Consider the following 9,665-nt stretch of genomic DNA (forward strand, 5'->3'; position numbering starts at 1 on the left):
CAGGCTATATTGGGAGATAAGGTCTTTAAAGAGGTTATTAAGTTAAAGGGGGGTCTTTAGGATGGACCCAAATCCTTCCTGACTGGCATCTTTATAAGGAGGAAATCCAGATAATATATGTGCGCATGTGCACAGGAAAGACCGAGGGCAGGCAAGCAGGCGGTCCTCTGAAAGCCGAGAGAGACCTCATGAGAAACCAGATCTGCTGACACTTTGAACTTGGACTTTCAGCCTCTGAGACTGAGAAAATAAGTTTTTGTTGTTTAAGCCTCCCAGTCTCCAGTATTTTGTTAGGGTAGCCGAGGAAATACAAGTGGTGAGTTCCCTAGATTTTCTTTTTGCATCCTATATCCCAGATTTGAGAAGCCAGCAATCTAGAATGCCAGTTCACACAGTCAAACCTCCTGAAACCTGTTCATTGTAGCAAACGTGCCAGAAAAAAGGAAGCCTGGTAAGGCAGAACTTTCAAACCATAATGGTTCTACTCCAGCCAAATACTATGTGAGAAAATTGCAGCCCATCCCCTGTTCCTGCCAGCAAAGGCCAAGTGGGACCTGAAGTTCCCCTTGCCTGGCTGGAACAAGATGCCTTGAACTCCTCCCCACCCCTCTTCCCGGTAGTTTCAGGGAAGGCCTCCTGGGAAGTAGGAACTAGATGGCCAGATCCAGGACTTGCCTCTCCAATGAATGGTAATGACCCCATCTCCCTTTCGCATCCTGAGGCAGGTGGTGTCCAAGGAGCCCTAGCAGAGAGTCAGAACTTTCAGCCCTTTGATCAGTTGTTACAAAGCAACGCCAGCGGGGGCCACTTGGGCGGCAGTAATGGGGTGCCTCTTTCCCTTACAGCCTGATTGTCACCTGTGAAGAGCCTGGACTCCTACCCCCACCAGACAATAAAGAGCAGTGCTCCCTCTCACTCATAGGAGTGGGGTCAGAGAAGGCCTGCCACGGCCCAGAGTTTTTATCTTAGAACATTCAACCAGGTTCATGTCACTTCAAGTCATGAAAAATCATATCACACCAAGAACCAAGAAGATTTCAAACAATTAAGAGACAATAACGGGTGTTAGAATTATCGAACAAATACTTAATTTATTTTTAATTTTTTGTATTGGATTGTAGTTGAAACACAGTGTTAACATTGTTTGAGGTATAGAGCACAATGATCTGGCAATTCTGTACATTGCACTGTGCTCACAAGTGTAACTACCATCTGTCACCATTCATTAGATGCTACTTCAATATCATTGACTATTACTGATGCTGTACATTTCTCAATTTCTCATCCCCACCTGACAAATATTTTAAAGCATTTTATTAAAGTATTTTAAAGAAATACTTCAGTGAGCAATTATAAATGTGCTTGAAACAAGAAAAATAGAAAATCTCAGAAAAGAAGTATAAAGACTTAAATGGAATTTTTAGAAGTGAAACATAATGAGAATAAGGAGCTCTGTGGGTGAATTCAACAGCGCAGTGGGGAGGCTAAAGGGAAGACTCCATGAACTAAAAGATGGAACAGTAGAAATTCCCCAGGCTGAACAAGTAGACTAAAAAAGAGATGTGTGGAACTATAATGAAAAAATCAGTCATGCCATTGGAATACCAGGAGAAGAGAGAGAGTGGGACTGAAAAATATATTCCAAGAAAAAGAATGGACTAATTCCTCAAGTTGCCAAAGTGACATAAACCAACAGATTCAAAATGCAAAGTGAACCCCAAATAAGATAGAGCCAAAGAAATCCATGCCAAGATCCATAATAATAAAACCAAAAACTAAAGCCAAAGGTAAGCAGTCTCAAAGGCAATGAAAGGGAAATGACACATTGCCTCCAGGGGCAAAACAATTAGAATGGCCATGAGTTTCTCATCAAAAACTTTGGAGTCCACAAATAAGTGGCACATTTTCCAAGTGCTGGAAGAAAAGAACTGTTAACCTAGAATTCTATACCCAATGAAAATATTCTTCAGAAATGGAGGGGGAAACCTTCCTTCCCCTAATATGAAGGAAAACTATAAGAAGTTTTCAAAGCAGACCCATCCTAAAAGCATGACTAAAGTAAAATTAAACAAGGAAATGATAAAAGATGGAACCTGGAGATATCAGGAAGGAAGAAAGGACATGAAAAGAGCAAAAACATGGATAAATGTAATAGGTTATCTAGAACAATCACTGAAAGACTTATACAGAGAGACATATCCCAGTGAGCCAACAGGATTGTAAAAATGAAAAGTGTGACCCATAGGAAGGTGGGCAAAGAAAACAAACACACAATAAACAGAAAACAAAAAGTAAAAAGGCAGATTCAAGTCCTAACATGATAATTACATTAAATATAAGTAGCCAATGACCTCAATTTGGAGACATCAAGAGAATATAAGGGAATAGGAGGTACAACTTTGTACATAAATTTGACAACTTAGATGAAATAGACCAATTTCTGGAAAAACACAAACAACACAACTTTCCCAATATGAAATGCATAATTTGAATAGTCTTATAAGATAGAATTCCTGGTAGCCTCCTGAAAAGCCTCCAGGCCCAGAAGGATTCCCTGGAGAATTCTACCAAATATTTAAAGAGGATTGCACATCAATTCTATAATCTCTTCCAGAAACTAGAAAAGGAAAGAACACTTCCTAATTTATTTTATGAAGCAGTATTACCCTAACATCAGAACTAGGCAAACACATACAAAAAAAGAAATATAGAATAATATACCTCATGAATAATATACCTCATGAATTTTTTATTTTATTTAATTGTTAGGTGCAAAATTTTTAAACAAAATATTAGAAAATTGAATTTAACAATATATAAAAAGAACTCTGTACCACAACCAAGTGGAACTTGTTCAGGGATACCAGTCTGATACAGTATTTGAAAACCCTGATCAATATATTCCACCATAAAAGGGAAAAAAAATCACATGATGCTAAAAATCCAATCATGTAAGTATTATAGCTATATCACGGTTGTGCTTGCTACCCTGTGCTATCTTTCTGACAAAACTTGAATTTAAAAGATTACTTTTAAATCAAGAAAAGTTTGGTAGGCATTGAAAAGGATCAAATAAGAATCAGGAGCTAAAAATTGAATTTCATTAATCAAGTACTAATGAAATAAGACTTGTTAAAGATACACAAAAAAGATACAGGTGCCTGTGATAACACCTGATTTTTCCTACTTTAAAGGTGCTAATGAGGTTGCAGTGATACAATACACAGATGTGAAGAAAAAAATGACGATAATTGTGTTTCAACGTCCGGCAACAGAACTGTGTCTGAGTCAGCTGGCCAGCTGGAAAGATCATGGGTGGACAATGAATCAAAATCACCATTCCCATTTTCACAGATCAAATGGCAGGAGGTGAAATTCATCTGTTGTCAGTGCAATAAGGACCCTCTGTCAGCGTTCCTACCAGTATTGGGCTTCTTTGATATTGGATGCTTATTTACCATGTTCTCATTCCCATTTCCTGGTTTATTTTCACAAAATTTGTTTCTCAGCAAAAAGAGAAAAGGAACTGGAAAACAGAAAAGAATAGGATGACAGAGCTCAATTAAAAACAACAAACAACCAGACGTGAATTACATCCAACGCACATACCTCCTTTGTTAATGGAGTCTAGTCCACACATTTTGCTCAGAACTACTGCATCTGCCTTTTCTGCTGCTTCTCAGAGTCTGTTTATGCTGATGGTCGCAGCTGTAGCGCCTCTTGGTGTTTTTCTCTGCTCTCTTCCCAAGCTGTTTTATGTCAGGTAGACTAGGTAATTACTTACAAGCAAAGAAGTGAACTTTCAAGGAAAAGACACAACTCTTATAAATCCAGATTTGGGGGATATATTTACCTTTTCCCCCTGATTGCTCCAATATGATGTAGAAACAGGATAGATCACAAACTACTAGGAAAGTAGTAACAAGACTGCTTGAACATTTATTCAGTGGTCTGTAGCCTGAATAGGGTGTATTTCTTTTGGCTCTAACATTTCCACCATTATCTAGTCTTGCCTATGCTCCTTATGTATATATATTATTCGTTTTATGAGAGAAAAAAGTTTAACCAGAGTTTCCAGGGAATAAGGTGCTACATTTCTTCACAAGGGCTCAGCAGGAATGGAGAAATGAGTCGCTGTTGTCCAAGAATCACCACTGGGTATCTCATGATCTCAAACTTTAAGAAACTTTAATCTTCAAATGCAGAATTTTCAATAAACAGCCTTCACAAAATGTTCACTCACCCTGCTGGAAATACTTTATGAAGGAAACCATTGCATATTTGGAAGTTTGAGCTAAAATTGGGCTCTGGTTGTGCCCTTGGGGCTCTCCAAGAACAAGACAAAGACTTTTTTCTCTTAACAGCCCTTCAGATGTTTGAAAATGAGCTGTCTGGTCCCTCCAGGCATCCCATGCCAGCATAGATTCCTAGCTCCCCCCAGATGCTGTCCACTCAGTCTTTAAGAAGATGGGGCAGAGGAAGATGCCGAGAGCAATGTCTAGGCATGTCCCCTCCTTCCATTTCCATTCTTTTCATCTTTTTTGCACTTTGTTGAAGCTTTATAGGAAAATAGTTGGTCTATAAAGTCCTGGAGAGAAATTCTGATCCATTTTAAAACAAAACAAAACAAAAAACAGTACTTCTTTATTTAAAAGGGACACTCAGAGAATTAGGTGGGATGATGTGAAAAGCACTTGGCCAAGGGCCTCTGACCAAGCTTGGGAAAGCTTCCCATCCAGGCTGGCCTTAAGTCCTCACCCTTGTTCATAGGAGCTCCTACTCAGAAGGCTGTCAGTGCAGTAGTTAGGTGAGGAAAAATTCAATATTTCCAGTCTGAGTGCAGGTTCAGGAAACTATAGGCCCATGAGGCACACTTTGTTGGGGGGCGGGTGGACACTGTCATGGGGGAAATAGGGATGGGGACATGAATAAGCTGAGGTAGGTGGTACTTGTCCTAGGAAGGAGAGAGGTCATCTGGTATAAGAAGGACCACCAGTTCTGGGTTATAGTTCTTGTTCTGTTCCTAACTCCCTTTGTATCTTAGGAGGTATCTGTCATCCCATGCTTCCATTCATTTGCCTCAAAAATGACTCTAGATCTTTTCCCTTCCTGCATGCAGTCAGGCTCCAACCAACCGACACCAAAGAGTATTTACTCCGATGGGCTCTGTACTAGGTTCTGGGTGAACTAGGTTCACTAGGTGTACTAGGTTCAGTGGTGAACAAGAGATGGTCATGCTCTCTGTCCTGGACTTTACAGTGCAGGAGAGAGAAAGAGGTTTGTCAGATAATGGCCCAAGTGATAATTTTCTCTAGGGAAGTGCTGCATCCCAGAACTGTAGCAAAGCCTGTGGGAGGAAGCTGACCTGGAAAAACCAAGGAGGGAGAACACTGAATACTGGAGGAAGTCTGGGAGTTACCCAGGCAAAGAGGGAAACAGAACGTTCCAGGAGGAGGGAGTAGATAAACCCATCACACTGAAGAGGGCAAGGAGAATGCTTTCTTTCAAACAGCTGGGTAGGGGTGGATGGGTGGGTATGGAGTGAGCACCCATGAGAACCTTAACTGCAAGATGTCTGTATGTGGCCTATAAACCCACAAGTGGAGAATGTAATCTATAGTGGTCCCAGTTTTGTAAGACTCCCATTCCCCCTGCCCCTGCACCCAAGGGCACTGATAAAGGGAGATACAAGTGACATCCAGAAGACTTCAGCTTAAATCAGGCATCAAATATTTCTCAACCAAATAAAGCTCTAAAGAAAATGAACAGGAGGGGTGCCTGGGTGGCTCAGTGGATTAAGCCTCTGCCTTCAGCTTGGGTCATGATCTCAGGGTCCTGGGATCGAGCCTCACATTGGGCTCTCTGCTTGGTGGGGAGCCTGCTTTCCCCTCCCTCTCTGCCTGCCTCTCTGCCTACTTGTGATCTCTCTCTGTCAAATAAATAAATTATCAAATCTTTTTTTTTTTTAAGTTCTAAAATATGATGTTAGAACTAAAATGAATTCCTAATCACAATAAGTGTAAGTGGACTAAATTCTCCCATTAAGGCCTTAATAGTTACACCATGTTTAAAAAACAAAATAAATTTCAGCTATATACTCTTTACAAAAGACACATAAAGCACCCAGAAAAAAAAAGGCCAAACTATGGAAAAGATATACCAGGCAGTTAGTAACCAAAGGGAGAGGGCAAATACAGTTCTATTAATATCAAAGGGGAATTCAGGCAAAACACATTATTAGAAATTAGAAATTTGCTGCATAATGATCAATGATTCCCTTCACCAGGAAGATACATTGATTCTAAATTTGTGTATACCATGTAAACTTGTGTATAGCCTCATGTGAAGCCAGACTGAAAGAATCAAAGGAAAAATTTGTCAAATCCATCATCATCGTAGATTTTAACATATTTGGGAGTAATTTATAGATCAAACAGACAAAGAAAACAGTAAGAAATTAGAAAAGTCAAGCTTGAACTAACAAATGGACTTGACAGCATCTGATGTCTAGAAAAGACACAGTCCTTTCAAGCATGCTTGGAATATTCGGTGGACCTGATGCACTGGCACATAGAGCTGACCTCAGTGTAGTTCGAAGGACCAGGGTCTGACTGTAGTTTTTTGGGTTTTTTAAATTATTTATTTTAAAAAAATGTTTTTACCACAATGCAATTAAGTTAGAAAACAAAGCCAATACGATAATTAGAAAAATCCATTCACTTGGAAATTTAATAACACTTGTAATCAACTTAAGGGTCAGAGGAGAAAATATAATTGAGATGATTTCATTTCATCTTAACTTTTCACATCAGACTCATGGGATACAGTTCTTGGAAGGAAACAATACTAAATGCCTCCCAAAAAAAATATTAAGACTCAAAATAGAGCTAAGATCTAATATAAATCAAAGACCTACAGACATAGGAGGAAGGAAATCAAGAGAAAAGAAACTCAGAAAATAGAGAAACATACAAGAGAACAGATCAACAAAACAAAATCTTTATGTTCGAAAAGATGATTCATTTTTTTTAAAGGGCAAATGGAATGGAAAGAAAAAGTAAATAAAACCTCAGATGCTAGAGAAAAGCAGTAAGAGGATATTAAGAACAACTCTTAATACTTTAAGACTTTGATATCATGGATGACTACCTAGAAAGATTGAATTTAGCAAAACAGCTCTAAGGAGAAACACAAAGTCAGAGCAATCCTTTATCTGTAAAAGAAATGCAGCCGATAGGAAACAAGTTTACCACAAAGAAAACACCGCATTCAAATGGCCTTATCTGAATGCTAGGAAACATTCAGGAAGCAGATCATTCCATTCCTACAAAGAATGGAAAAAAAAAACAGCTCATTTTAAGAAGGCAAAATAACCTTGATATCAAAACTGACAAAACAACCAGAAAAAAAACACTAAAGTCAACTTTCTCAGGAACATGTATACAAGAATTGAGAACACACATCCAACCAGATTCAACAATAAATAAGAAGAAATCACTATCAGGTTAGGTTTCATTCCAGGGATTCAATTCATTAACATTAGAATTTTATTAATAGAACTCATGTTAATTAACAGATTAACAAGGAAAAGTTGTATCATCTCAACAGTAAGGAAAATAGAATTTGACATCCAGACATGACACTCAAAAATTATCTTAGCATATTTTTTTTTTAAAGATTTTATTTATTTATTTGACAGAGAGAGATCACAGGTAGGAAGAGAGGCAAGCAGAGAGAGAGGAGGAAGCAGGCTCCCTGCTGAGCAGAGAGCCCGATGTGGGACTCGACCCCAGGACCCTGAGATCATGAGATCATGACCTGAGCCGAAGGCAGCGGCTTAACCCACTGAGCCACCCAGGCGCCCCAATCTTAGCATATTTTTAAAGCCAGCACGATGAATAGAAAAATCCATTTCTTAACTTGATAAATTTCCCTAATTTGATAAAAGATGTCTATAAAAATCATCCAGCAAACATATATGGCAAGATTGGGAAAGAAGCTATGATGTCCTCTCTGTCACCCCTCCCTCCCACCTCTTCGATTATGCTGGGGTTTAAGCCAGCCTTAGAATAGACAAGAAAAAGAAACACATTTAAAGGGTGAGAATGTAAAATAGGACAGCCGCTGTGAAAAACATGTATGGCAGTTTCCTCAAAAATTAAACAATCACCATATGATCCAATATTTCCACTTCTGGCCATATACCCAAAGAATTGAAAGCAGGGACATGAAGAGCTATGTGCACACGCATGACCGTAGTGTTACACACAATAGAAAAAAGGGGGAAGCACCCTAAGTGTCCCTTGACAGATGAATGGATGAATAAAATGGGGGTAGAAACATACATTGGAAAACCATTCATCCTTAAGTAGGAGGGAGATCCAGACACAGGCTATGACATGGGTGAATCTTGACAGTATGCTAAGTGAAACAAGCCAGACACGAAAAAACACTATGATTCCACTTAAATGAGGTACCAGAGTAATCCTGTTCATAGAGACTGAAAGAAGAAAGGGGACCATCAGGATCTGGGGGAGGGAGATGGGGAGGTCACGTTTCATGGGGACAGAATTTCAGTTAAGGAAGGTGAGAAAGGTCTGGAGAGATGAGTGATGGTGATTATTGCAAAATAACATGAAAGTAGTCAATGCCACTGAACTATACACCTAAAAATGGCAAAAATGGTAGATTTTACGGTATGAATATTTTATGAGAATTTTCAAAAATTGCAAAGATTCCAAAGGAAGTAACAGAATTACTCTCAAATGCAAATGGTATGAGTGTCCATAAACACCACTCTCCCAAAGTCAGTAGTTCTTACTAAGCTGGCAGTTTTTTTTTTTAATTACTCATGATTTGTGAATGGAGATGTGTTTCAGGGACTATATACAAAATTATCATCTTTTTGAGAAGGAAGAAAAAGCTTCCATTAGACTTTCAGAGGGGTTTGCGACCCACAAAAGTGTAAGAATCATTTTGAGTGCCCCCCGCCTTCCCCACAAGCTCTGTGGGCTTCACACAGGCTGAGACCAGACTCCCTCCATCAGTAATGACTTAGGAGCCCACTTCGCCTCCCTTCCCCCAACCCCTCCCTCCCTCCCTCCCTCTCCCCACCCCCCACACCACTTTTCTATTTCATCCACCTGGGTTGTTTAAATACTACATGAAGTATATTCTTTTTTATTATGTTATGTTAGTCACCATATAGTACATCAGTAGTTTTTGATGTAGTGTTCTTGTTTGGGTATGACACCCGGTGCTCCATGCAATCTGTGCCCTCCTAGTACCCATCACCAGGCTCACCCATTTCCCCTACCCTCTCCCTTCTAAAACCCTCCGTTTGTTTCCCTGGAGTCCATAGTGTCTCATGGTTCATCTCCCAATCCCGATTTCTCCCCCTTCATTTTTCCCTGCCTTCTCCTAATGTCCTCCATGCTATTCCTTATGTTCCACAAATAAGAGAAACCATATGATGATTGTATTTCTTTGCTTGACTTCTTTCACTCAGCATAATCTCCAGTTCCAACCATGTCGATGCAAATGGTGGGTATTTATCCTTTCGGATGGCTGAGTAAGATCCCTTTGTATATAAGGACCACATCTTCTTTATCCATTCATCTGTTGAAGGGCATCTCAGCTCCTTTTACAGTCTGCCTATTGTGGCC

The sequence above is a fragment of the Mustela putorius genome, unplaced genomic scaffold (genome assembly GCF_011764305.1).
Source record: "Mustela putorius furo isolate JIRA1106 unplaced genomic scaffold, ASM1176430v1.1 tig00000224_pilon_pilon_pilon, whole genome shotgun sequence".
Lineage (NCBI taxonomy): Eukaryota > Metazoa > Chordata > Mammalia > Carnivora > Mustelidae > Mustela > Mustela putorius.